This window comes from Schistocerca americana, chromosome 8 (assembly GCF_021461395.2).
Source record: "Schistocerca americana isolate TAMUIC-IGC-003095 chromosome 8, iqSchAmer2.1, whole genome shotgun sequence".
Lineage (NCBI taxonomy): Eukaryota > Metazoa > Arthropoda > Insecta > Orthoptera > Acrididae > Schistocerca > Schistocerca americana.
In genome coordinates, this window is record NC_060126.1 from 310,057,618 (window position 1) to 310,083,264 (window position 25,647).

The 25,647-nt window shown below is 45.1% G+C and overlaps 1 protein-coding gene and 1 pseudogene across 1 annotated transcript in view; both read right to left on the reverse strand.

Annotated features, from left to right (window-relative positions):
- The window catches only part of LOC124545792 (zinc finger protein 503-like), a gene marked incomplete at its 3' end in the record, with an annotated part of 415,142 nt that overhangs the window by 238,746 nt on the left and 150,749 nt on the right, over window positions 1-25,647 (reverse strand). The window lies entirely within an intron of this gene.
- Window positions 868-985, reverse strand: LOC124546159 (annotated as a pseudogene).

Below are 25,647 nucleotides of genomic sequence, written 5' to 3' on the forward strand. Positions count from 1 at the left end.
AGATGTATGCAGTCATCAACAGTACAATGTCGATGTTGACGGGTCCAGGCGAGGTGTAAAGCTTTGTGTCGTGCAGTCATCAAGGGTACACGAGTTCGGCTTCGAAAGCCCGTATCGATAATGTTTCGTTGAATAGTTCGCACGCTGACACTTTTTGATGGCAATAAAGGGTTTATGGTTGTACCGTTACGTCGCTGTTACTCATTTTCCTGGTCGTCGAAACAATGAAGTGTTCGAAATGGGTATATTATTCTAGGGTTAATGTCGGTGTATGTTAAGCCCAAAGAGGCGACATTTAACTAAAATTCGGAGAGCATTACTTTTGGACGTACCCGATAACTTCCGCTGCTTCGTCGGCTAGCCAGTGTGCGCCCTGATCGGCTTTCACCCGGTATCTCGGCTGGGCTCCCCCTGACGGCCGGTAACTGTCAAGGCCCCGCCGCGTCGCTCGTGCGGCCACGGCTGACTTTCCCCGTTACAACAGCCGTTCTGGGCGACTCGTCGCCGGGCAGCGGAGCGTGCGCTGCGCGCTGCTCAGCTTCGACAGGCGCCCTGCATGCTGAGACCCCGCTACACAAGAGATTGGGTGAGAAACGCGCTCTCTGCCCGTCGGCGGCTACTTGACGGCCTTCACAGCAGGCGCGGCTCACACGAAGACAGTACGATGTACCATACGACATGCACTCCCTCTCCAGGCCACAAGTGACCCACTGTGTCATCCTCAGCTGGATGCGGATAGGAGGGGCGTTTGGTCAGCACACCGCTCTCCCGGTCGTTATGACGGTTTTCTTTGACCGGAGCCGCCCGCTACTATTCGGTGGAGTAGCTTGTCAATTGGCACCACGAGGCTGAGTGCACCACGAATAATGACAACAGCACATGGTGGCTCGGATGGTCACCCATCCAAGTGCCGACCACGCCCGACAGTGCTTAACTTCAGTGATCTGACGGGAACCGGAGTATCCACTGCGGCAAGGCCGTTGCCAACCACAGAACATACTGTAACAGACATCTCGCGACCCGCCGCTTATCAGTAGGACACCTGTGTTCCCACTGAAGCAACAAAGCAAGAATCACGTTTCTGCCTGTTTCAATTATGAACTGTTTTCGGAACAGGAATTTATTCTGGCCTATCTTAATTTAAAGCTCAGAAAACTGAAATAGTAAATGAAGTACTGGATGCTCCCTTACAATGCTATAAACATCAAACATACACTGAACCGCCAAAGAAACTGGTATAGGCATGCGTATTCAAATACATGCTAATGTAAACAGCCAGAATACGGGGCTGCGGTCGGCAATGCCTATATGAGACAACAAGTGTCTGGCACAGTTGTTAGATCGATTACGGCTGATACAGTGGCAGGTTATCAAGATTTAAGTGGGTTTGAACGTGGTGTTATACTCGGCGCACGAACTGTGGGACACACCATCTCCGAGGTAGCGATAAAGTGAGGATTTTCCCTTACGACCTTTCACTAGGATACCGTGAATATCAGGAATCCGATAAAACATCAAAGCTCCGACATCGCTGCAACCAGAGAAAGACCCAGCAAGAACGGGACCAACGACGACTGAAGAGAGTCCTTCAAAGTGACAGAAGTGCAACCCTTCTGCGTATTCCTGTAGATTTCAACGCTGAGCCATCAACAACTGTCAACGTGGGAACCATCAACGAAGCGTTATCGACATGGGCTTTCGGAGCCCAAGGCCCATTCGTGTAGCCTTTATGACTGCATGACACAAAGCTTTACACCTCGCATCGGCCTGTCAACAACGACATTGAACTGTCGATGACAGCATGTTGCCTGGTCGGACGAGTATCGTTTCAAATTGTATCGAGCGGATGGACGTGTACGGGTATAGCGACAGCCTCATGAATCCATAGACCCTGCATGTCAGCACGAGACTGTTCACGCTGGTGCAGCCTCTGTAATGGTGTGGGTCGTGTGCAGCTAGAGTGATATGGGACCCCTCATACGTCTAGATACGACTCTGACAGTTGACACGTATGTAAGCATCATGCCTGGTCACCTGCATTTATTCATATCCATTGTACATTCCGACGGACTTGGGCAGTTACAATAGGACAATGCGACACGCCACACGTTCAGAATTGCTACAGAGTAGCTCCAGGAACACTTTTCTGAATTTAAAAACTCACCAGACATGACATTATTGAGCATATCTGGGATGCCTTGCAACGTGCTGTTCAGAAAGATCCCCGCCCCCTCATACTCTTACGGATTTTTGGGCAGCCCCGCAGGATTCATGGTGTCAGTTCCCTCCAGCACTACTTCTGACATTAGTCGAGGCCGTGCCACGTCGTGTTGCGGCACTCCTGCGTGCTCACGTGGGCTCTGTACGACATTAAGTAGGTGTTCCAGTTTCCTTGGCTCTTCAGTGTTGTTCGGCTATTGCTTCTCCTGAGCTCTCGCAACGTGAACATAAGTTCCACGAATTCCACCAGACAATTTCTACCTTTTGGAGCAACTAGTAACAGCTACTCCGACAATGAAGGACAGAAAGATTCGGCTTGCTATTTCTGCTACTGAGAAGGTACTCTTTACATTAAGCGAAGATGGTGAAAGTGTTTGAGTGACGTGAAAACTGACACTATGAAAAGAATATTTGTAGTAAGACCACCTAGTATGATAGTTTATTCATTGTGGTACATATATAAACAATGTCAGAAATTGATACAGCTAGGATACAATTTCTGCATCGGTATGGTTTCAAGACGTGGTAGCCCTATGAGTTTCAGCCTGAGAAATTTTCAGAATACCGTTAACGTCCATATGCAGCAGTATTTTTGTACATATATAGTCTATTCGATCATTATGAATTACCTCAAAGAGAATGGTATATTGACACAGAGTCAACACGGATTTAGAAAACATCGTTCTTGTTAAACACGACTAGCTCTTTAATCACACGACGTGTTGAGTGCTATTTACGAGGGATTTCATATTGATTCCGTACTTCTAGATTTCCAGAAGTCTTTTTGCACCACACAAGTGGCTTGTAGTGAAACTGCGTGCTTGCGGAATATCGTCTCAGTTACGTTGCTGGTTTCGTGATTTCCTGTCAGAGGGGCCACAGTTCGTAGTAATAGACGGAAAGTCATCGAGTGAAACGGAAGTGATTTCTGGCGTTCCCCGAGGTAGTGTTATAGGCCCTTTGCTGTTCCTTATCTATATAAATGATTTGGGAGACAATCTGAGCAGCAGCCGGCCGAAGTGGCCGCGCGGTTCTGGCGCTGCAGTCTGGAACCGCGAGACCGCTACGGTCGCAGGTTCGCATCCTGCCTCGGGCATGGATGTTTGTGATGTCCTTAGGTTAGTTAGGTTTAACTAGTTCTAAGTTCTAGGGGACTAATGACCTCAGCAGTTGAGTCCCATAGTGCTCAGAGCCATTTGAACCATTTGAACAATCTGAGCAGCCGTCGTCGGTTGTTTGCAGATGACGCTGCCGTTTATCGACTAATTAAGTCATGAGAAGATCAAAACAAATTGCAAAACGATTTAGAAGAAATATCGGAATGGTGCGAAAAGTGGCATTTGACTCTGAATAACGAAAAGTGTGACGCCATCCACATGAGTGCTAAAAGGAACTCGTTAAAACTTCGGTTACACGATGAATCAGTCTAATCTAAAAGCAGTAAATTCAACTAAATACCTTGGTATTACAGTTACGAAAAACTCAAATTGGAAGGGACACATAGAAAATGTTGTGGGGAAGGCCAACCAAAGACTGCGTTTTATTGGCTGGACACTTAGAAAATGTAACAGACCTACTAAGGAGACTGCTGGCCGTTCTCTTTTAGAATACTGCTGCGCGGTGTGGGATCCTTACCAAATAGGACTGACGGAGTACATCGAAAAAGTTCAAAGAAAGGCATCACATTTTGTATTATCGCGAAATATGGGAGAGAGTGTCACAGAAATGATACAGGATTTTCGCTGGAAATCATTAAAAGAAAGGCGATTTTCGTTGCGACGGAATCTTCTCACGAAATTCCAATCACCTACTTTCCCCTCCGAATGCGAAAATATTTTGTTGACACCGATCTACATAGGGAGGAACGATCACCACGATGAAATAAGGGAAATCAGAGCTCGTACGGAAAGACATAGGTGTTCATTCTTTCCGCGCGCTAAATGTGATTTGCAGAGTATCGATGTAGATGTAGATATAGATGTAGAGACTGTCTACGCTACGCTTGTCCGTCCTCTTCACAGCTGCGAGGTCTGGCATCCTTACCAGACAGGATTAACGGAGTACTCGAGAAAGTTCAAAGAAGGACAGCAAGTTGTATAACAGGGGAGAAAGTGTCAGTAATATGATACAGGATTTGGGGTGAACAAAGGCGTTTTTCCTGATGGCGGAATCGTCTCACGAACTTTCAATCTCCAACTTTCTCTACCTGAAGTGAAAATATTTTGTTGATGCCGACCTACATAGCGAGAAACGATCATCATAATAAAATAAGGAAAATCAGAATTCGCACGGAAGAACACAGGTGTTCGTTTTCTCCGCTCGCTCTTCGAGTTTGGAAATATAGAGAATTATTGTGATGGTGATGCGATGAACCCTCTGCCAGGCACTTAAATATGATTTGCAAAGTATCCACGTAGATGTAGATGTAGAAACGTTGCTGGATTTGAAGTCAAATGCACTCATGGTGCAGCAGTGAGTGATTAACACAGGGCTGAGGAATACAATGATCTGGAGATATGGAAGCAGCCCATGATCATAAGGAGAATCCCAACATGACCTCCTCGGCTTCGCGTAAGAGCTCATTCAAAAGCAACGGGAATTTACTAGTAAGACCTCTTTTGCCTCTTTCACGAAGTTTAATGAAATGAGGGAGTATAGACTGAAATACATCCAGATGGCATCATCGTCTGATGACTCTCGATGTATTATCATCTTAGTTCAAAAAAATGGCTCTGAGCACTATGGGACTTAACATCTATGGTCATCAGTCCCCTAGAACTTAGAACTACTTAAACCTAACTAACCTAAGGACATCACACAACACCCAGCCATCACGAGGCAGAGAAAATCCCTGACCCCGCCGGGAATCGAACCCGGGAACCCGGGCGTGGGAAGCGAGAACGCTACCGCACGACCACGAGATGCGGGCAATCATCTTAGTAAGTTGTTCACCTCCAGCTGTGGCTTGTATCGGCAGCAAACGAAAACGAGAAACACGAGGCAGCTCCGCAATCCGCGTAAAATGCAGAAGCAGGCGGCAGTAGCCTCGCGTTCGGCACGTATCTTCCAACCTCGTCTCGAAAAATCTCTGAAAAATTTCGCGTATATTCTCGAGAGCTAGAAAAACGTATGGCTCTCCTTCCTTTGTTGAAAACAATTTCGATATGTTAGCTAAATTCTGTAGACGTTAATGTATGAACTTTTCAAAATAAGCTCGGTGTTTTCGAATTATGAAAATAGCTCTGAGCAATAGTGAGAAGAAAACCATTTCATTATTATGCTGTGATGCGGGAGCATAAGATGCGAAAAATCGGTTTTTTCCGATTAGCTTCTAAAGAAAAAGGCGGTATAGCAGAGTCTACCTCATTCTCCACCATTCTGTGAGATGGGGTACAGGGTTGATGAAACGGAATGGTAAAGCAAAGTGACTTAGTTGGAACTGTTAAAAAACCTTTTGTTACTGTGGTCAACCAAATTTGACATGGAATTAGTGTAATCCCATTTTAAATTTTATATATGGAAATAAAGAAAAACATGTTTTGGTCCAAATATTTGTGAAAACTTTATTAATAAACCTTGACAACATAATCAATCGCAAGAAGGATTGCTTACTCCGTAACAATATTATTTCCTTTAAGTTTTGAAATGTTTTCAATCAGGATGCTTACATTGTCAAAACTGACAGAAATGCTATGTTACCTTATATTGCCCAGATATCAGTTGTGATGTATATAATGTGTAATTTGTTTATACGAAATATTTTGAGCATACAGTGTTGAATCAGTGTCTTCCTCGTTATCGAAACACATTTCACGCGTTGGAACAAAATGTTCTTAAAACAAAATTTAAAAAAAAATAGCTTGTATGGCACCTATGTTTAGCTTTTCTCATCTTTGGATCTAGAACTACCATGCACCTGCTTCGTAATGGTGTTTTTAGAGCTAGTTCCATTCCCTTTTCAGTCTCAGTTGAAGATTTTGATGAAGATTCTTTACGTCAGGTAATTTTCCTGCCACGGTTTTTCTGATATGTTAACGGTTAAAACTAGTTACTGAACAAACTATATATAAATAATCATCTCATAAACTACATATAACACAATTTCAAATTACCATATTTGTGAAAACAGAAATGCTCCACTACTATGGTGACGTTTGATAAACCTCAACGACGAAAAACGCGTTGTATTCCTCCACAGACGAGACTAAACTAACGTTAACTGCAATAACTTCCAAAAGTAAGCTATTGAAGTGTTCCAAACACAAACTATGCGCCATCTCATGGCAACGTTGAAAAAAACATCGACTGCGATTGAGTGAAGCCCCAGCGCAGTAACGAAGGGTTTAGGAAGCCGCAGATTTCAAAGGTGTGTCGCCGCATTATCTTACGTGCATACCAGAAACAGCGTACGTCCCTGTCTAATAGGAATCGAGGCCAGAATAGCAGCCAAAAGGGGATCCGGAGGGACCGGAACTGCCTAAATGTGTCGCACTTGTGACTAAACATTGTGCGTCAGTACGAGTGATGTGGCTGGATTTGTGCAATTATCTGAGTACCAATTTCAGTGCTGTGTAGGGTCATGTTGACGCAGTAATTAGCTTTACCGAAACTTAGGAGGCTGATTACATCGTTGCTCTACGTAACGCAAACAAGACCAAAATTTTGCGTTTACTCACCCTTATTAACTTCTTTGTAAGGTAATTAATTCTTATAATTATTAAACAGATGATTCACAATTTTGACTACGTCACTTGACTTGTTTTCAGTATGGATGCTAACCATAATGAACTGACAGCTGTCTTCCTCTTCATCCTTTGACAGCAAATGAAATCGCAACTGAGCTCGTAACTTAACGTAAAATACGCGAAGGCGAAATGTTCAAACGCTGCTGTGAACTGCGAAAATACGAGTAAATACATTAGTTTAGATCATAGGTCTCGCGGTTCTAGGCGCGCAGTCCAGAACCGTGCGACCGCTACGGTCGCAGGTTCGCATCCTGCCTCGGGCATGGATGTGTGTGATGTCCTTAGGTTAGTTAGGTTTAAGTAGTTCTAAGTTCTAGGGGACTGATGACCACAGCAGTTGAGTCCCATAGTGCTCAGAGCCATCTGAACCACTTAGATCATAGATGGGGGAGGTGTAATATGATAGCATATCTCCATAAACAGCTACGTTATAGGTAGTTAGTGGTAGAAAGGTCTAGTGCAGATTGAATAAGTAAAAATAAAAATAACGTAATGAATGCAGAGAGGCCTTCAAACAACCTATGCATATCTTTTGAAAAGGAAAAAAAAAGAAAGGAAGAGAGTACATGAAAGAGTGGAAGAAGGCTCCGAAATATATAGAAACTGATTTCGGAAGAATGAAATACGTTACAAAACTTAAATATCAGGTTAAAACAACACAACCGAATTGTTTATGCGAAGAGGTTAACTTAGCAAGGCAAGGAAAATGAAAATGGCTTTTCAAGTAACGAAAAAAACTCTGCCGTTACGACACTGTTATTAGATCAGTATGACTTTCTTTACCACACAGCTAAACAGTTGAGTGAGGTAGAAGAGAAGGAAGGAAAATTACTCAGGAAAAATCTTGGGATCAAGATATTGCAACGGGAAATAGATATTAAGAAGTAATAAAGAAGTTTATGAAAGAACAGAACGGATATTAGACGCAATGAGTAAGAAAACAGTTACAGTCTTTGGAAAACTAAAAGGCTCGATGAGAAAAGGAAACGAAAAGAATTTTTAACTGTGATACAGTAAAGGCTTTCACGACCGGATGTTTAAGCTGCCGAGAATCCTTCCGTGTTGTATGGCCGTGGTCCACGGGACTCTCCTATCCCTAACGTTTCGTCCAAAGCTACGTTGGACATCTTCGACATCCGACTTATCAGTCGGCAAGACTCAGCACAACCAGGAGCACCTCCGAAAATGTCCAACGTAGGTTTGGACGAAACATCAGGGATAGAAGAGTTCCTTGGACGACGGCCGTACAACCCGGAAGAAATCTCGGCAATTGGACAGAAACTGAAAAACACCAATGTCGTGGATGAAAGGAGTTAAAGCAGACCTAGGGGAGACAGAAATAACGGAGACAAAAATAGGAAAAAGAGAAAGTTCAGAGCCAAAGTAATGAGTTTCAAGAACTTCTAACAGAAAATAAGGAAAAAGGCAGGCACTATAGGGACGGAAGAAAGAACGTAGGGAAAGAATGAAAAAATACTGAAAAAAAACAAAGAAGAAAAGAAAGAAGACATACAGTAAACTGCTTATGTGGTCCTCAATAAGCCAGTGCCGTCTTTAGTAACTAAAAAAATTATTTAGACCAAACACGTTTCGCTTTATTTTAAAGCATCTTCAGTGGTCAGGTTTTTTGTTGTTTATTGCATTCTTCTTCGTCTTCCACGTGTATATGCTGAATTTCTGCACACAGCACATTTCTCTCCCTTAACACATTCCCATTTCTGTGCTGGGAAGTATCACTGTCCTCTCGCCATTTTCGCGTCTTTCGGCTTCCCCAAGTACCGTTTCTAGTTGACTGCACTCTGATGTTGATGGACGTATAGCTGCTGTCGGACCACGCCTGCTCCTCCGCGTGACAGGGTGGAAGTACCTTCTAAACCAGAGCCACAGCCGACCGGTGCCTACCGTCCGTGTATGGGCGGCCATCGACCCACGTGGCAACGCCGCGGCAGCCCTGCCCCTGGCTCTGGCTGCGGTGGGGCCCGTTCTGCGGACGTCCACCTGCGCCTCGCCTTGCCTTGCCTGGCCGCCACCACCACCACCACCTCACCTGTCGCTGCCGGACCAGACACCGCCGTTCCGCAGTGTCGCAGGCGGCCGCGCCCACACAGGCGATGATCCAGAGGGAATGGCGGAATCGTGGGAACCAAGAACCAAGATCCCCTCCCACATATATATATATATATATATATATATATATATATATATATATATCAGTTGACTTTCGAAAAATACGGTACCACGAGGGGGTCTAAATTGACAACGAATTCTATAAATTGCAAGGTACATGTAGCACTGGGTACTTTTCTATTACTCGTGTGAGGACGTGTTCATGCAATTGATCAGTAACAATCTAGTCAGGTACAGGTTTACATCCTCAGACTGATCATAGCTGCTACCAGAAAACCCGACACGGTGCTTGAGTACACAGGCAGAGCAAGCAAACCAATTGAGTAAGGGAAGACAGAAAAGGAGAGGCCTCCACTAACAAGGGAAACTCCGCATTGCACCCCCCTCAGATGTCGTGGTAAGTTGGCCCATTGGACAGTCTATCAAAAATTGAACACAGATCAGGCATGAAAACATGCAGAAGGTGTACTGAACTGTGGAAGAAAGACGAAAAATAGGAACAGTACGGTCCATAGTTAATATATGCAATATCGAGTAATACGAACAGTAGTTGTGTCGGTGTCGTGGGGTTTCCTACGAGCAGTGGCGCACTAAACCTGTCAGAGGCCCGGGCCGGCAAAACAAATTGAGGCTCTCCTTGCTTCCCCCTCCCACCCTCCTCGCCATACAGGAGTTCTCCGAGAGTTTCAAACGCAAACGGAAGGAAGTCCCACATTACTTATCATCTTCATTTAATTCGGACTATATGCCAGTAATTGTAATCCTGTATCTTTCAAATCTTGAAATTCCTGCTTAAAAATTTGGGCTACAGGGACTGTCTTTTCTTCACAAACTCCTGTTTTGTCAGGTGGACAAGAATGTTGCTGTTGAGCAACGATTTCACCATTTACAATTTTTAAACGGCTTTTGCACCTAATCCGTTCATAATTGACGCACATCCAGTTCGTATATTCTTCATTTTTCCTATAAATACGGTAGCGATGACCATCCTTGATAAGACACGGCCTCCCTTTGGTTGTTGTTATCACTTCCATCATGTACACTGCGTAGAACAGAAGTCGTATAGGAAAACGCACGGAACGAAAGCTATAGACGACGACACTGTCTGAGAGACGGTGACAACATCTGCACTGAGGGTGAGCGACTGGGGTAGACAAGCAGTGGGGGAGGCTCAGTTCGCAAACACCTCGTTAGGGAACCGGTTGGTTGGGACAGCTTCGTTACCTGCTGCACCCTTGTAGGAAACCCCCACGTAGCCGTTGTGTCGTGGTTCTGTGGTCACGGTGTTATAATGCGACGCAGAAGATCCTGGATCAAATCTCAAGTGGCGCCTTTTATTTTTCTTCACAAAATTACGACCTTTCCGTCCGGTCATTGACGTGTCAGTTCGCTGTATTCAGATTTGTGTATGTGTCGTTGCGTAATGTCAGTTTGCAACAGCGACGTATAACGAAGGGACCTTCAGACGTACGTACCTCCTATCTATTCCACATCGGTACCACATGTTGTGCCATCTTAGGTCATCAGTCCCCTAGAACTTAGAACTACTTAAACCTAACTAACCTAAGGACATCACACAACACCCAGCCATCACGAGGCAGAGAAAATCCCTGACCCCACCGGGAATCGAACCCGGGAACCCGGGCGTGGGAAGCGAGTACGCTACCGCACGACCACGAGATGCGGGCTCTTGTGTTCTGTTTTGGAAGTTTTGACTCTTGAGTACTGTCGTTGTAACAGTTCACACCCGTTTATTTGTTGTTTTCATTTCTTTGAGAAGTTTATGCGCCATCTCGTCTGCTCTCACTAGTCAATCAGATCGCGGAGGATACCTGCTGTACCACCTACATCGCTCTCAAGAGGAAAGCTGAAGATGGAAATAAATGGCGAGCTGCTGCCGAACCGACCTGATTGCTGATGACCTAAGAAGGAGGAAAATATATACCTTAAGTCAATTTCGTGGCCGGCCGCTGTGACCGAGCGGTTCTAGGCGCTTCAGTCCGGAACCGCGCTGCTACGTTCGCAGCTTCGAATCCTGCCTTGGGCATGGATGTGTGTGATGTCCTTAGGTTAGTTAGGTTTAAGTAGTTCTAAGTCTAGGGGACTGATGATCTCAGATGTTAAGTCCCATAGTGCTTAGAGCCATTTGAATCAATTTCGTAATACACGTATATTTCAGTTTTTCGAGTGAATGCTTTTCAAATCATACCGGTATATTTCTGTGAACTGCAATTTTATGGCAGCAATGTACTAAGCTCTTCAACTGATCAAGCCGGCCGCGGTGGCCGTGTGGTTCTGGCGCTGCAGTCCGGAACCGCGGGACTGCTACGGTCGCAGGTTCGAATCCTGCCTCGGGCATGGGTGTGCGTGATGTCCTTAGTTTAGTTAGGTTTAAGTAGTTCTAAGTTCTAGGGGACTTATGACCTAAGATGTTGAGTCCCATAGTGCTCAGAGCCATTTGAGCCAACTGATCAGACAGAAAATTATTAACCCCGACCCACTATCCCTGTAAACCTGTCACCTGGCGAGGGATGACTGCTAGTCCGAAACACGGATGGTGCCTGTATTAACAGTGGGCGTGCTGTCCGTGTGTCAGGAAGCCTTGCAATCTATCCGAGTTTGACCCAGGGCAGACTGTGATGGCCAGGAGGCTCGGCGTGAGTATTTCGCAAACTGCACGGCTCGCCGGATGTTCGAGGAGTGCTGTAGTGAGTGTCTTCAACACGTGGCGAAACGAAACCAGGATGAAACCACGCCCAGACGTTTTAGGATTTGGCGGCCACCCCTCATTACAGACATCGGACGTAGTAGGCTGTGCAGACTTGTAAAAGGGGACAGGTGGTGAACTGTGGCAGAACTATCATCAAATTGTAATGCTGAGAAGAGTACAAGTGTGTCTGAACACACAGTACACTGAACACACCTAGCGATGGGCCTCCGCAGCCGACGACTCATGCGTGTGCCAATGTTAACACCACGACATCGGCAACTACGACTGAAATGTGCATGCGACCATCAGCACTGGACGTTGGCGCAGTGGCAGAGTGTTACATGGTCTGATGAATCCCGATACCCTCTTCACCATGCCAATGGGACGACACGAATCCATCATCTTCCAGGAGAACAAAAAAATGGCTCTGAGCACTGTGGGACTTAACATCTATGGTCATCAGTCCCCTAGAACTTAGAACTACTTAAACCTAACTAACCTAAGGACATCACACACATCCAGGCCCGTGGCAGGATTAGAACCTGCAACCGTAGCAGCAGCGCGGCTCCGGACTGAAGCGCCTAGAGCCGCTCGGCCACAGCGGCCGGCCGTAAAATTTAATATAACATCTTGATCCTAACAGATATGTTTATGGAACTTCTGTCAGTTTGCTACGCCATTAGAATGAGTAATTCAAAGTTCTCATATCAGTGGTCAAAGGGTGGCAAACAGGAAAAATTACGCACAGTAGTAGAGAAACCTGCGTTTTACTTTCTTAAAAATCTCGTCACATTCTTGAGAATCTTAAGATGTATCTAATCTTCGATATGAAGCGGAAAAGTTTTATGCGTGGCAACGTTACTGTCTAGTTTATGTAAGATGTTAAAGCATACTTGTTGACTTTGAGCGTGTACTTGTTCCGTTCATTATGTCTTAAAAGATAGGCAGGACTCTAACCTGCGACCGTAGCGGTCGCGTGGCTTCAGACTGTAGCGCCTAGAACCGCTCGGCCACCCCGGCCGGCGGTTACCGAGATAAAATACGTTTAATGTACATTGTTATTATTTTCTGTATTATTTAATACCTCGTCAGGTTTACACATGTATAATAGCTAGTAAACACCATAACAAGCAGTTTACAAGGTATCAATAGAAAAGTACTTATTTTTCAAACATTTACCTTTAAGCATTATCGTATTGTAACATTACAGCTATTGTACAGTTAACAACAAGTGTCTGAATGTCCCAATGCCAACTTCATTGAACCTGTGCACTCTTGGGAGAACATGTTGTTTTGCTTGTATGAGCGCATATGCACATTGCACAACGAGGAGAGCAGCGTCCATGACGCTACAAAGCATTTCATCTCTCGTATTCACTTTTCGTTTCCACAGGCTAGTTTAATGGCATAAAGACACCACGAGCAAAGAGGCTGAAAGCGACGAGGTAGGTTGGGCTAGAATGACTCGTCAAAGAGGTTTGGGGGGGGGGGGGGGGCGTCAGCCACTTGCGTGTGCCACTGTGCCAAAAACAAATGTACATTAAATGTGTTCTAAATCGTAAAGCGTCCGGAGTAGAGGATACGCCCACATGAAGCATTTAGTTTGAAATGGACGTTCCTACCATAACCTGAACACTGACGATGCCTCAAGAGACATCCTTTACGAAAAAACTGTTATTACTATTTTAATTATAATTTTAATGAAGCACTATGTATATTTAACTGATATTATTATAAAAATCATAAGGAAAGTGAATGTGATGGCAAGTTACATTTGCAGGGGTGAGGGGGGAGCAAGATGATCCCGACCCAAGAAAAGGAGCCTGGATCTGTGCCTGAAAGTGAATGTGATGGCAAGTTATATTTGCGGGGAAGCAAGTCGATCCCGACCCAAGAAAACGAGTTTGGATCTGTGTCTGATACTAGAGCTGTCAAGGTTGTGGATTTGTGCTGTTGTCACGAGCAGCGGCAGCTCAGGACGCAGAGTAAGTATACAAAGCCGCCAGCCAGTTCTCATTGCTTCCTTATGGTAGTATTTCGCCGGGGTCCCCGCCCAGCCACTGCGCCGAGTGCTGGCAGACAACGTCGTGACTCGCCGTCCCGGCCGTGATCGCTTTCACACTTCCATTACTGCAGGGCGGCACCTACCTGCTGCCATCTATATTCATATGAACCTCCGTAACACCTTGCAAACCGCTGCCGCCGCTGCAGTTTACCAACTCCAGCCGTCTCCCAAAATATTTCTCGTCCACAATGGAGTGAAAGTGTCTACCTCTGGGTACCAGGAAATAACAACCTTATTACGGAATAGCGGACTGTGGGGCTGGTTCCGGCGGAGGTTCGAGTCCTCCCTCGGGCGTGGGCGTGGGTGTGTGTGTTTGGCCATACTATAATTTAGATTAAGTAGTGTGTAAGCTTAGGGACTGATGACCTTAGCAGTTAAGTCCCATAAGATTTCACACACATTTGAACGTTTTTTGAACGGAATAGCGCATTAAATAAGTGATTAGACTAAATATTTCGTACAAAATTAAACTCTGTAGGTAGTTCCGGATGCGAAAATATAGTAAGAAGCTATAGTGCAGTTGAGAATGACGCATGGAAATTTGATAGTACAGCTACAACTCACTATAATGAAGTATTGTATGAAAAACTCTGCACAAACATTCAGACGAATCTTGATAATATTTAAAAGGGGTGCAATTATTCGCAGCTTAATTTCAAATGTTCATAAACATAAAATTGTATACTTGTCCCTGGAATTGCAGGGTTGAATTTGTTAACAAAAAACTCATTGGTTCAGACTGGGGCGATTGTATTCAAAATTTTAAGTTCCAACGTAGCTCTGGTGAACAGACACCGACCGCATTACCGCTTCATCCAAGCCGGACGCGAAGTAGGTTTCGTTAAATGAAACGCCTCTTCTGCAAGATGCATTCTCTCCGCGTTCACTACCGTTGAGGTCTTCGCTTTCCCACGCCCGGGTTCGATTCCCGGCGGGGTCAGGGATTTTCTCTGCCTCGTGATGGCTGGGTGTTGTGTGCTGTCCTTAGGTTAGTTAGATTTAAGTAGTTCTAAGTTCTAGGGGACTGATGACCATAGATGTTAAGTCCCATAGTGCTCAGAGCCATTTGAACCATTTGAGGTCTTAATTTGAGGGCTTAATCGCCGGAATCAGGCGAACACAGAACACGCTCAATTGCGACTCTACAACACAGTCATCAAATAAGAGTGTCTTTATGGAGCTGAAACACTCATTTTAAACAGAAAGGGACATACGCAAGAAATACAACAGAGAGAATGATAATTAACCAAGAAAATTGTAGGTCTAAATTACACAGAAATAGGAACATAAATATGTACTGAGAGCAAATAAACAGAATGAAAGTATACCAACATTTACTCGGATACGAAGAAGCACAGGCTAAAATTATTTAGGCATATTGAAAGAACGGAACCAACCAGATTAGCTAGAGGGGTGCTGGAATTCTAAGAAGTTGCGACAAAGGTGCAATTAAACAATAAAATGGACCGGTGCAGTAGCAGAAGACATGAAGAAAGCAGAAACACTTTTAGGCACAGTTGGCTTGGCAGAAAAATCCAAGAAGACCAAAAGGACTTGGCATTATCATCCAAAAAGAGCTCATTCTGACAGAATGAAAGTAATATGGGCACAAAGTAAAGCTAAAAGAAAACTCTGATGAAGTCCCTTGTTGTACATCGCGCTGCTTCGTAGGGTCCGAGCGTGAATAATAATAATTCTGTACTTGACGAAACGCGGTTGTAATCAACTCTAGCATACCAATACTAACGTGTGAGAATTTGGGGCGGAGGGGGCGATATGAAATGGTATAATAACAAAGTCGGCCGCGCGGGATTAGCCGAGCGGTGTAAGGTGCTACAGTCATGGACTGTGCGGCTGGTCCCGGCGAAGGTTCGAGTCCTCCCTCGGGCATGGGTGTGTGTGTTTGACCTTAGGATAATTTAGATTAAGTAGTGTGTAAGCTTAGGGACTGATGACCTTAGCAGTTAAGTCCCATAAGACTTCACACACATTTATTAACAGAGCCACCCGTGGTGAAGCACGTGGCTGATTTCGGTTCATTAGAAGGATATTGGGGAAATGTAGTCAGTCTACAAAGCAGACTGCTTACAAAACATTCGTGTGGTGTATCCTAGAATACTACTCCAGTCAGTGCGATGCATACCAAACAGAACTAACATGGGACACTGAACTATAATGGCAGCGCAAATGGTTTGATGTTTTTTTTTTTTGTTTTTTTTTTTCCCTTGGGATAGTGCGACGGAGATGCAGAAAAGCCTGACGTGGTAGACGCTTGAAGATAGTCACCAGCTATCCCACGAAAACAAGGAACAAGGATTAAGTGAAGTATCTAGGAATACATGACAGCCGTCTGCTTATCGCTTCAGTAGGAATCGCGAAGGCCATATTAAACTAATTATAGTGCGCTCAGACGCGTTTAAGCAATCATTCTCCTCGCGCTCCAGGTAACAGTCGAACGGGAAGAATCACAAATAACAGGTGCAGTGGGAAGTACCGTCTGCCATACCATTCATAGTGGTTAGTAGAGTAAACATTAGATATAATTTAATGAACTGGTTGACAACGTTTGGATCTCTCTGAAATTTTTCTCACAGAACTCGGCTAAATACCCTCTAAGACGAAAAATAAATAAATAAAAATAAACGACGCACCACGAAGGAATTATCGGAACGGGACAGAAATCGGTAGATGTGATGTACATTTACAGTCAAACAAGTGATTACAATTTCAGGCAAATTGGATGATTTATTCAAGAAAAAGAGCTTCACAAACTGAGCAAGTCAGTATCGCGTGGTCCACATCTGGCCCTTATGCAAGCAGTTCTTTGGCTTGGCACTGATTTTCAGAGTCTCTGGATGTCCTCCGACGAATATCATGCCAAATTCTGTCCGATTGGCGTATTATATCGTCAGAATTTCAAGATGATTGGAAGGCCCTGCCAGTGATCCTCCAAACGTTCTCAATTCGGTAGAGATCCGGCGACCTTCCAGACAAAGGTAGAACTTGGTAAGCACGAAGGCAAACAGCAGTAACTCTCGCCGTGTGCGGGCGGACAATATCTTGCTCTAATGTAGGTCCAGGATGGCTTCCCATGAAAGGCAACAAAATGGGGCGTAGAATATCGTCGAGATGCCGCTGTACTGTAAGGGTTCCGCAGATGACAACCAAAGAAGTCCTGCTATGAAAAGAAACGGCATCCCTTATCATCACTCCTGATGTCGGGCTGTACGTTGGGTGACAGACAGGTTGGTAACACACCGATGTCCGAGGCTCCTCCAAACACGTTCTCGGCCTGTAACGTTATTGATTGGAGTATGATTGATGAGGCTCGCTTCTGGCTGAGCCCCGACGACCAGCGAAAATGCTTCTGGAGACGCCCGGTACAGTGGTGGGATGCCAACCTTATTTTCCTACACCTTTTGTCGTGCTTGCCAAACCCTACTTCGGCCAGCAAAGTCGCCAGATATCTCCCAAACTGAGAATGTTTGGAGCATTATGGGTAGGGCTCTCCATCCATCTTGGTATTTTGACGATCTAACGCTCCCATTGGACAGATTTGGTACAATGTGCCTCAGGAGTACATCCTAAAACGCTGTCAATCAATGTCAAGCTGAATAACTGCATACACAAGAGCCAGGGGTGGATCAACACGTTACTGACTTGCCCAGTTTGCGAACGTGACCATTACCTCTACAATTTCCGTCCCATTCAGAAAATTGGTTGACAGTTCGTTTTTTTTTTTTCTTAGAGTGTTGTTCAAGGATTTCTCAGAGTAATAAATTTCAAGCAAAAATACAAGGAAATTTGCACATTTTGTAAGCAAGCTGATCCTCAACGTGATCATACTTTATTTAATGGACCTAGAGAGACGAAAAGGACCGATAATGTTTCGTTATTCCATATTAAAGCAATCTCTGAAATCAGATACAATCGTGAAATACTCGTTTATATAACACTGACTCATCTGGAACGATTTAAGAAAGAACGATCACATAAATGGTTTTGCGGGTAAGGTAAGTGCTGGGCTGTCAGTTTATTTGAGTGTAATAAACGAACGAGGTTGGCTGCAGATTATGTGTCTGATAGCGTCTTGAGTGCTTTTCATCGAGCTGGGAGCCCTATTGGGTTGGAGATTCGTCACGGGTTTGTGTAGTGCTCAACGTAGGTCGGATGGAAACGTCGGAGGAAAGAAGCTGTGGATCAGGTAACATTGAACACTCCGCTCCAGATAAATTTCGCGTACGACTGTAAAATTAGACATTAGGGCTTACACGAAGACCTACCGACAATGACTGTCATGCTCAGCACCTACGACAGAAACAACGTGGTCAATGGCTCTCGAACCTTGCGCATCGCTCGACGAACGCTGTACAACGGCTCGTATAGGTCATATGTGGATGTACCGTCTAACACGTAGAACGCGAGCTCTAGAGACAGTGGAAGGGAAACAGAATCGGATAAAATCCGTGCGACACATCACCATCTATTTGTTTGGTTCTTCTATCAACGTGAGAGTGGTACTTATCCCTTCTTCCCGCTCATCATGATAAATGCAGAGTTGGTTCCGCTTCTCACTCTCGGAAACGTAAAACACAAACTGAACACGAAACTACATCGAATAAACTTTAATTGATTTGAACATGACGGTTACGTCTTTTCTCTACATCGAAAATAAAGCAAGAGCTGTGATGCAGCTTCACGAACCGCATCAGACTGTAGAAATATAACAGTATTCTAAATCTGGGATGTGACTTTCTCATGACATCCAGACTACAAAGGATGGGGAACAATGCAAGAGAAAGGGAGGTAAAGGGAGGAAGGAGAAAATAGTATCAGTGTCCCTCACTAAGTATGCACCTAATAAACACAGCACTACTTATGCAGCTATGTTAACGACATGTAGCATTGTTTGTTCCTAGAGGCAGTAAATTCACGACACCATTAGGCGCTAGACAACCCTGAATTGCATTTCACTGGAAGTTTTGATTCAGCCATCGTGTAGCTGCTCCGAAAGCGAGAGAAATCACGGTTTTGTTTGTGAGGAACGATATTACTGGGAACTATATAACTTGTTTTCAAAATCGTTCCTGCCTTGTGCTCGGTATATTACTGCAGACACAAATATCACAAGAACCACGCACAGATACTGAATTTAGGAATATAAATGTACACGTAAAGTTATTTTTCCAATTTTAGGTCCATGTAATCAGCAAGTAAAGAACTGACCCACGAAAAACATATTTAAGATTGGTAGACAAGGTAGTGTCTTAGAACGACTTCAGGTAACTTACAATCAACTAAAAATTTCAGTGTGTATTGGACTGATCAGGCATTGTAAGATGGAATGTAGCCGCCCCACGAATCCAACACTCCGATACTGATCTCTGCACCACGCACTACTTCTTCCACAGTTTTAAAAAAAATTAGATGCACGTGAAACATATATACACTCCTGGAAATTGAAATAAGAACACCGTGAATTCATTGTCCCAGGAAGGGGAAACTTTATTGACACATTCCTGGGGTCAGATACATCACATGATCACACTGACAGAACCACAGGCACATAGACACAGGCAACAGAGCATGCACAATGTCGGCACTAGTACAGTGTATATCCACCTGTCGCAGCAATGCAGGCTGCTATTCTCCCATGGAGATGATCGTAGAGATGCTGGATGTAGTCCTGTGGAACGGCTTGCCATGCCATTTCCACCTGGCGCCTCAGTTGGACCAGCGTTCGTGCTGGACGTGCAGACCGCGTGAGACGACGCTTCATCCAGTCCCAAACATGCTCAATGGGGGACAGATCCGGAGATCTTGCTGGCCAGGGTAGTTGACTTACACCTTCTAGAGCACGTTGGGTGGCACGGGATACATGCGGACGTGCATTGTCCTGTTGGAACAGCAAGTTCCCTTGCCGGTCTAGGAATGGTAGAACGATGGGTTCGATGACGGTTTGGATGTACCGTGCACTATTCAGTGTCCCCTCGACGATCACCAGTGGTGTACGGCCAGTGTAGGAGATCGCTCCCCACACCATGATGCCGGTTGTTGGCCCTGTGTGCCTCGGTCGTATGCAGTCCTGATTGTGGCGCTCACCTGCACGGCGCCAAACACGCATACGACCATCATTGGCACCAAGGCAGAAGCGACTCTCATCGCTGAAGACGACACGTCTCCATTCGTCCCTCCATTCACGCCTGTCGCGACACCACTGGAGGCGGGCTGCACGATGTTGGGGCGTGAGAGGAAGACGGCCTAACGGTGTGCGGGACCGTAGCCCAGCTTCATGGAGACGGTTGCGAATGGTCCTCGCCGATACCCCAGGAGCAACAGTGTCCCTAATTTGCTGGGAAGTGGCGGTGCGGTCCCCTACGGCACTGCGTAGGATCCTACGGTCTTGGCGTGCATCCGTGCGTCGCTGCGGTCCGGTCCCAGGTCGACGGGCACGTGCACCTTCCGCCGACCACTGGCGACAACATCGATGTACTGTGGAGACCTCACGCCCCACGTGTTGAGCAATTCGGCGGTACGTCCACCCGGCCTCCCGCATGCCCACTATACGCCCTCGCTCAAAGTCCGTCAACTGCACATACGGTTCACGTCCACGCTGTCGCGGCATGCTACCAGTGTTAAAGACTGCGATGGAGCTCCGTATGCCACGGCAGACTGGCTGACACTGACGGCGGCGGTGCACAAATGCTGCGCAGCTAGCGCCATTCGACGGCCAACACCGCCTTTCCTGGTGTGTCCGCTGTGCCGTGCGTGTGATCATTGCTTGTACAGCCCTCTCGCAGTGTCCGGAGCAAGTATGGTGGGTCTGACACACCGGTGTCAATGCGTTCTTTTTTCCATTTCCAGGAGTGTATTTCCACAGAGTACAAACTCTAGGGATTGATCTATGAGAGGATATGGAACAAAAATGGTCTACTGAACTTAAGTCCCGAAATTCATGGTTTTCCTGCTGGAGACCATTTATTCAGTCATACATTGTTACAGAGACTGCGGTCTAAAACGCGCTGTACCATGCAGCCACAGTTGCAGTAAGTGTTGAAAATAGTTCCCATGTGCCTCAATGCACGCATGTACGCGCCGTAGCATATTCTGTTTCACACGTTCACAACGGCCAGGCTTCATCCGAACAGTGTCAAAGGCAGCATGAGTACGCTGCGCCATTGTCTCACATCTGGAATGGGCTCTGCATATACAATACTTTTGGCACCAGAAATCGCACGGGTTGAGGTCCGGTGAACGAGCAGGCCATGCAACTGGACCTCCTCGTCTTTATTCATAGTCTAGGTAAGACACGATTGACATGCTTCCGAAAGTTACCGGCGAAGTGGGCTGGAGCACCATCATGTAGCAGCCACTCAACACTTCGAATCATCGATGGCACTTCTTCAAGCAGGCGAGGCAAAGTCACCCTCAAGAAACACCAATAGTTCCGGCCTGTTAAGCAACTTGAAAGACAGACCGCTCGCAAAATACGGTCGCCAATTATCCTGGCCCACACATTCCGGCTTCACCGATGCTGGTGATTCACTATCGCCGTACCACGAGGGTTCTGCATACTATCCCACAGATGACTGCTATGAAAGTTGAAGATACCACTCCGGTAAAGGTGGCCTCATCTGCGAATAGGATAGATGGCAGAAATCCCGGAATCGTGGTTGCCTGGTGAAGAAACCAGTGACAAAAGTGCTCCCAATATGGAAAGTCTGTCGCTAGTAAGCCTTGCACTCGCTGTAAGTGATGAGGGTAGTAACAATTGTCATGAAGAATGTCGTACACGGTCGTCCGGCTTATCCTGTACTGGCGGGTCAACTGCCTGACACGGCGGTCGCCTTCCACAGTGTTTTCCTCCAGGTCTGGTGTCCGAACATTTCGGTTATGCCCTTCATGATATCCTGCTTGCTGAAACGACCCTGTCTCAGACCAACGGCGAAAAACTGTTCCGAACACTGACTGCTGTGGTTCTTGGTGGGATTAGGTTTCCTGATACAACCGTGCTGCCCGCCGTCCGTTGTCATTTGCCTTTCCGTACGTAAACACCATATGGGCAAGCTCTCGATTCGAAGACGAAACCATTGTGTACAACGCTGCATCACATCCACTACAAGTTGAGCCAGCAAGAGCGATGAATCGGACACAACATGACCAATTACTACGGCAGGAGAGGGCGCTAGGGCGTCACGTATGAGAAACAGTACCACCCTCTAGTCTAGGAGGTAACAATGCGTACTATAACTGGGCCTCCATGATACAGCACGTACTAGACCACAGTCTCTGTAACAAAGTATGACTGAATACGTGGTTTCTAGCATGGAACCCATACATTTCCGGACGTAAGTTCATTAGACCTTTTTTGTTTCGTCTCCTCTCATCGATCAATCCCTAGAGTTTGTACACGCTGGGGAGAGGGTTTTATTAGTCTTCTGACTAGCTTGATGTGGCCCACCACGACCTGCTCTTCTATGGTAACCTCTCCAGCATAGAGTAAAACTTGTTGCACCCTATGTCCTCAATTATTTGTTGCATATTTTCCTCTAGTGCCATAGAAGTGACTCCCAGACGCATTAGCACGCGTTCTACCATCCTTTCCCTCCTTCCTGTCCTTGTTCTCTATATCTTCCTTTCCTCGCCGATTCTGCGGAGAACCTCCTCATTTCTTATCTTATCCGTCCACCTTGTCATCACCATTCTCCTACAGCATCACATCTCAAAACGCTTCGGTTCTTTTCTTCTCCTGTTGGTCCACAGACCACTATAGACTTCCATATACTGTTGTGTTCCAAACGTACATTCATAGAAACTTATTCCTCAAATTATGATCGAAGTTTGATGGTAGTAGATTTCTTTTGATCAGCAAAGCCCCCTTCGCCTGTGCTAACCTATATTTTATTACCTCCTTGTTTTGTCCTTTGTATATTATTTTGCTTCCAAGGTAGGAATTTCTTTACGTCACCTATTTCTTATACAATTCGGTATTTCCTTACATTGGAAATACTGTACTTGACGAAAATACAGCCGTCAGTACAACTGTGTGCTCTTTACTTGCTCCGAAAGGAGAACGAGTGGAAACTAATTCACTTCATTACAAGAGATGTATGAAGATTTATTTAGCTTTGTATAATCCATGTCCACAGGAGTGTTCTGAGTATTTACAACTGTCTCTGAATATTAATAGAATCACTGGATACACACAGTTTTACAAGACTCTACACTTGAAGTATGTGGACATAACGCTCATAGTTAAAGCTTAGCGTAAGACTCAATATACTGTAGCTCTATCTGAGACGGTGCTGTCGTCTTAATCGTTGATCGTGACGAGGACTGAGCCTCCCTTCCCACGGCTGTATATCGGCCTCCGTGCAGAGGCGCTGCGGTGCTGGAAGAGAGAGCGCTCGGCTTCGCCAGTGCCGCCCATTCGTCGTTGCAGAACCTCAGTGGAATCGAAGCGAGCTACCGACTTTGTTACTGCACCGCGATCTTTGGACAATATCACAGGAAATATATTGTGTAGAAAAGAGAACACTATTAAACACGAAGATGGATCTAAAAATTAATTTTCGAGATCGTATCTTTCCCTTGGAAACTTGTAGCATCAGATCGCACGAGGCTGTGCTGCTTTTTTACTGAAACGTCTGGGAGATGAAGTGAGGCAAGTGTTTGTTTACTATACTCCGGGATAATTTCTTTTCTTGCTGTGATTGCAAAAAATTAACTGTTGGGTGACAGATAGTCATCAATTTGCGCATTATTTCTTACAGTCGCTGACCAGGCCACATCGACTTGGCTAAATCAAATACTTCATTCCCGCCACAATATAGCCTCTCTGTTGTATTCTATTTCGTTCCAGTGAATGAGTGGTTTAAAGTCCTGAGTACCAATGATGAAGGTTGCACGCCTGTTTATGCGAATGGTGAATAAGTTTTTGGACATAGTCTGCAAAATGTCATGTTATTTCTCGTATGAACAGTAGTATGCTGCACGAAAGACTTCAGAATTCTCGCAAGGAAATTACTTCTTGGCTCGTTGCGTTGGAGATGTTTTCAGTTTCTTCGTTAACTAGCTCCGTGAGAGAAGTGGGATCGTGTAATTGGCGTGTAAGCGGCCCAAATAGCACTAATTGGGATTTCACTTACAGCGGAGAGTGATATGATAGCCGTGTTATTATTATTCAGCGTTATAACGAAAGTCATGTGAAAAGCCAGTTCCAACGAGATGTTGAGACTGATGCGCACAACATCAACACTGTTGTTCATTGTAAATGAGACAAGATCGATTTATAAATAAGAATATAAATTTACCTCTGAACGTAAATTCGCAGCACGTCTCTTCACGTGAACAAGCCAATCAACTGACAACAGAAATGATAGCGCATGGAGGCCAAATTATATCTCGTCTCCTAAAACCAAATCTGACTACAGGTTGATTAACTAATACATCCTATTTTCATTTCGCTTTCAGGACATACAGAAAATATTTCTTTGCCGTGAAAGATAGATGTCAAGCTCAACAAACAATATGAAGTATGTACTTTTACATTTCACATTTTATGCGTCATAATCACATGTGCATTTCACAGTGCGGTAACCGGTTTCGGCTAGCCTGTGATTATCTTCAGACTGTTGATAGATAAAAAGAGGAGACAAATAATCAGCGTAGAATATATACAATCTCCCAAGTAACTGTTTACATACTGATGAAAAGAAAAGAAAAACGTAATACCTAAAGAACACAATGCGAGAGGTTCCAGTTGTGGATCAGCAACGTCAAAGCCAACAGCAGGTAGGGGTATAGGTATTGTATGCGGAGTGAAATCATATGTTTGTTCGCGAAACATTTTATAGTTACATCCATTTAATGTAACATTACTTTTTAATTGAAGAGTACTTGCCCGAGAAAGGCAAAGGTTCCCAGTTCGAGTCTCTGTCCGGCACAGAGTTTCAATCTGCCAGGAACTTCCAAATCAGCACACACTCCGCTGCAGAGCGAAAATTTCATTCTGGAAACAATTTCCCCTCCCTCCTCGCCACCCCCTCGCGGCTGTGGCAAAGCCATGTCTCCGCAATATCCTTTCTTCCAGAAGTCCTAGTTCTTCAAGGTTCGCAGGAGAATTTGTGTGAAGTTTGGAAGGTAGGAGACGAGGTACTGGCAGAATTAAAGCTGTGACGACGGGTGCTGAATCGTACTTGGGTAGCTCAGTCGTCAGAGCACTTGTTTGCGAAAGGCAAAGGTCCCCATTTCGAATTTCGGTCCGACACACAATTGTAATCTACCAGGAAGTTTCATGACTTTTTTAGAAACTTACAGAACTTAAGACAATTTATAAATTGCAGCATTTGAGCGAGGGGCAGGAGGGGTGGTGGGATGAGAGGAGTGGTGCATAGTCTCATGATGACGTGGGTACATTAAGCAATAAAATTACTGAATGGGAGTAACAATCACATACAATAAAAGAGTATAGTAGTTATGTTTTGGCAGTCTACAAGACCGAACAGCAGGTTTCACTGTTAAACTAACCACCTCGCTGTGGTTAAAGCATTCTCTCTGTTTATTTGTGCTAGTCTTCGAGGATTAACAGGTGAGTGTTATAGAGTCCGCAACGGTAAGTGAGAGACATTGAGGAGTCTTCTCTGATGCCTCAAATGGAAGAAACGTGTACTTGGGTTCGAGTACCGGTGCAGCTCTTCAGTGTTGCGTGCAGCGAGTACTGCTCTAAATGTTACAGCTTTCAATCTAAAGTACACTGGCGTAACTTGGTGTATCTCTTT